Source organism: Episyrphus balteatus, chromosome 4 (genome assembly GCF_945859705.1).
Source record: "Episyrphus balteatus chromosome 4, idEpiBalt1.1, whole genome shotgun sequence".
Lineage (NCBI taxonomy): Eukaryota > Metazoa > Arthropoda > Insecta > Diptera > Syrphidae > Episyrphus > Episyrphus balteatus.
Genome location: NC_079137.1, coordinates 40,992,857 through 40,997,210, shown reverse-complemented (window position 1 = coordinate 40,997,210; position 4,354 = coordinate 40,992,857). Strand labels below are relative to the sequence as shown.

Sequence of the window (4,354 nt, the reverse complement as noted above, 5' to 3'; positions counted from 1 at the left end):
CCTCCATGATTTTGATCTATCAGAAAGTTTAAAAAAGCTAAGAAACACCAGGGACGTACATACCATTGGGGCAAGCGGGGTGGCATCCCAGGACCCCAAAACGCCATTGCGACTGGAGACAATGCAGAGAATGCAACATATTATAAAAGAAAGGAAGGAAATGGATAAGATATTTTTCATGCATCACTTCGGACAAAAGAGATACAAATTATATCACACACCTAATATTTCATTTAAAAAAAAATCGTTAGTAGCCCCTAATAAATAAAACGGTTTTTTGAAAGAAAAATTATAAAATTAAAAAAAATAATTAAGTAACAATTTACAGAAAATAATATCATTTTATTTCTATTCATGCCATTAAACTAGCACCATTGTATATAAAACTCATAATGCTAGAACTCTCGTAATTGGGTGCCTTCCTTATTTCAGTATCTTAGGACCATTTGCTGAATCGAAAGTTAAATTATTTAAGTTGAACATAAACTCTATTCTCTACTTTTTCCTCTGCGTAAACTGTCACATAAGGATTTATGCAGCAAACGGCTAACATAGGAGTATTCTGGTCGAAAAGCTGTACAAAAGTCGATTTTCTAAAAATCAAAATTTTTAATTAAATTTTTTACAAAGTGGAAAGTAAATATACATGGGCTCATATTATGCACTTCTATTTTTTTGTGATTAAGTGTTTGGTGTGACAAAACAAGTTCAAAGTCAGCTGTTTATTTTCTGTAATTTTTTTTTTGTAATTTTTGGTGATTTGGTGAGTATTGTTAGGAGATTTATTGTGAGCAAGTGTGCTTTTAAACATAAAATTTTCAAATGTAAAATAAAATTGCAGGAATTGAATAATTAAAGAGTAGTTTTGGAAATATTAAATATTTTTTGTTCAATTAAATGACAGTCTAAGTGCTTTGTTAAAATATACCCTACTATTCTGCTTTGATACAAAGATTTATGATAACTTTGACTATTCTTTTAATTTAATATCAAAAATTTGGGTGCGAATGTTTGCGATTAACAAAATAATATGCGAATGAAATTTTCACTTTGAGTAAAAACACTCATACGCCATACGTTTTTTTTTACTGGTTTTAAACAATTTCCAAAAATTTTTGTTATTGAACTTGATGCATTTAGATTCACTAAGCCTTAAAATCATAATGGTTCCTTTCTAGAAGCTCTAATATTTTCGATATTGAAATTTCATATTTTTTTTTTTAGTTTTTCTTATCACGAGCGTTTTTAAAGTTTTTCAACTTATTTACATAAAACCGCCTTTCATTGCATAAATAATAATTTCTAGCAAAAATATATTGTCTTACTTCAAAAAATAATTTTGTCCAGGTTTTTGATGGAAATACTCCTAAGTGCGGCTGTTAATTACTTAATACTAAACTAATGCATTTATTTTTCTTTTTACTATTACAATCTCGACTGAAAAGGTAAAGTATCTTAAGTCGACTTAAGATGTTTCGCGTTTTTTTGTTGAACCTCATTGCCATTCTAAAGGCCTACAGTTCTGTCTTATCAGCATCTTTCTATCTTACTCCTATGCTTTTTTATGCACAAAAACAATTTCATCTTATGTTCAAAAGACACATCTTTACACGCGGTAAGATATCTTAAGTCCACATAAGATTTTGTGTTGTGTAGACTTAAGATTATATTGGGTTAAGACTTTTTCATTCTTGTGAAATCTTAAATTATCTTATGTTGACTTAAGATATTTTCACGCGTGCAAGCAGAAACAAAATTCATCCTTAAGTTGACGTAAGATAAAATACTTTAAAAAAATCGAAAAAAGTGTGAAAAGGCAAATCATCTTATGTCAGCATAAGATGATTTTTTGAATTTTAAACTGAAATTTTTCTCTCCCTAAGTAGTCATAGGATATTTTACCGTTTGCAAACCAACAAAAATTCTCGTAAAAACAAGAACATAAGATGTTTTTCTGCGTAGTTTGACTCTGAATTTTCATTTGTGCGCACGTTTTTATTTTAGTGAAGTGAGTTAATAATTCAGTTTTTTTTTTTCACTTAGTGTTTGAAATAGTGTTTTTTATACCAGGATTGACTAATTAACTATAACAAATTAAAGACATACAACAAAAAAATGTATGTACATACTTATTGTTAAATTAATTTAAAATTACAAGAAAACTAGAAATGAAACAATCGATGTTCTTAAATTTTTCAGCGGTATTAAAAGAAAAAATTATGTGGCGCAAAAAAAACAATCGCGGAGAAGCTTTTAAATGGAGCTCCTTAAGATGGCTTAGATACACAAAAACGTTTGGCCAAATAGAGTATAAGACTAGTTTAGATGAATCCGAGGATTTTAAAATCTTGAACATAAAAAAAAAGAAGAATTAACAAAGTAACTACAAGTATGGTTAAAATTGCATACGATGAACCCATTCAAATAAGCTCTGCAACAAAAAAGATCTTCTTGATATGCTCGACTTAATTTATTCTAATTTTCACAACTTTTATCTTAAACTGCGTTCCGATTATCAACCAGATGTTCACCCAGACATATCAAATGAATCAGAAGAACCGGATGAATCAGAATACGTGACCTAATTTTTGCATTAATTATTATTTTTTCTTAATTTTAAGACCACATTAACAATGCTATATGAAATCAAATTAAGTTTTTTGTTTCTTTTATATTCTTTGTTTTTTTCTAATGAATTTTTAATTTGGTTTAAGTATTTAATTTCTATTAATTTTATTTAGTTTTTTTTTTTTCATTATTTAAAGTTTATCTCAACAAGAAATGTGATTATTTAATTTTAAGGGCTTTAAGTTTTTCAAATAAAAAACAGAAAATATCATCTTAAGTCTCTTTTTTTCCACTTTTGCACACGCGATTCATCTTAAATGGACATAAGAATTGAAAACGTCCTTTGAAAACACGAGGCAAAATATCTTATCTCAACTTAAGATTTAGGAAATAAATATAAAATAAAATTTAAAGAAAAGCCAAATTATCTTAAGTCACATTTTTCCTTATAACGGGAAAAATATTAAAAATATCTTTTTGAAATAAATTTAAAAAAAAAGATCATAAAATTTGACATCTAAATGTTTTATACAATTAATGGCGTTTTCGATTGGCAGTCCGGAAGCCTCCGGAATCATTCTGAAAGCGTTTTATTCGTACAAAACTGACAGTTTTGTGTGAATAAAATTTTTTCAGAATGATTCCGGACGCTTCCGGACTGCCAATCGAAAACGCCATAAGTCTACACTTAAAAGAATTTTTGGGAGGCAGCTTTGAAGTTTGTTTTTGCTCTCCTGAAAAATCATCAAAATTGACATAAGATACTTTACCTTTTCAGTCGAGCATAATTGTATGCCTTGCTCTCAAGTTTCCACTTAGGCACTGCAAATTGTATATCCCATATGGTCTAGTGGCTAGGATATCTGGCTTTCACCCAGAAGGCCCGGGTTCGATTCCCGGTATGGGAAATTTTTTTTATTTTTTTTTTTTTTTTATATCTAGTATTTTTTGTTGTTGTTGTTACCGAAAAAGGTTTGCAATCTATTCAAAACTTATGTGATACCATTTTTAAATTTCTATCAGCTTTTGACGTAATATACATCACTTATCATACTTCCAAAGCAAATGGTCACCTAAAAACGTATTTGTACTTGGTACCAACTAAACACAAACAAATTAGTCTCCTTTTCTTTCTCAAAGTCTTATGTTTCCTTCTTACGTACATTAACAACTTAACTGTCCAATGAGTCACATTTATGACTCAAAGCAAAGTGAGTTTTTTTTTTTTATTAGATTTAAAAATTCAGTTTAAAACTATACTTAAATATTTGTACATAACACACACTTGCAACCGCTTACTTAAATTGAACAAAAAAAAAACTAAAAACAATATTAAAAAAAAAAATACTTCCACGTATCTCCCCGACGGGGAATTGAACCCCGGTCTCCCGCGTGACAGGCGGGGATACTGACCACTATACTATCGAGGATGTTGTAATCTGAGAGACTAATAATAATGATCTAATTAGCCATTCATTGTAACCATAACGAAAGTCATTCTCATAATTATGGGGTGTATACGTAATATTTCAATTGCATAAACAATAGATAACCCGTTGGTGTATGATAGTTTTTATTTGTCCAGTTTTTATATGTATTAAAGTTTGTTGCATAGTTTTAGAAAATTGAATCTGTTCTTAATGCAGGTGCATAAGAATATAGACAAAAAAAAATACATTTTTTGGGTGTAATAATTTGAAAAATGGTTATTATGTTTGCGTGATTTGGAAAGACAGGGGGATATAACGCGTGCCGCAATATTGTAGGGTAGCTGAAGAAAGAATCT

The 4,354-nt window shown here is 29.2% G+C and overlaps 2 non-coding genes across 2 annotated transcripts; one reads left to right on the top strand and one right to left on the bottom strand.

Annotated features, from left to right (window-relative positions):
• Positions 1-3,404: 3,404 nt before the first annotated feature.
• On the top strand, positions 3,405-3,476 carry Trnae-uuc (transfer RNA glutamic acid (anticodon UUC)). The gene has a single exon. It is a non-coding gene; the product is annotated as a tRNA-Glu (tRNA).
• A 450-nt stretch (positions 3,477-3,926) lies between these two features.
• Trnad-guc (transfer RNA aspartic acid (anticodon GUC)) lies at positions 3,927-3,998 on the bottom strand. Its single transcript has one exon. It is a non-coding gene; the product is annotated as a tRNA-Asp (tRNA).
• Between the last annotated feature and the right edge of the window lie 356 nt (positions 3,999-4,354).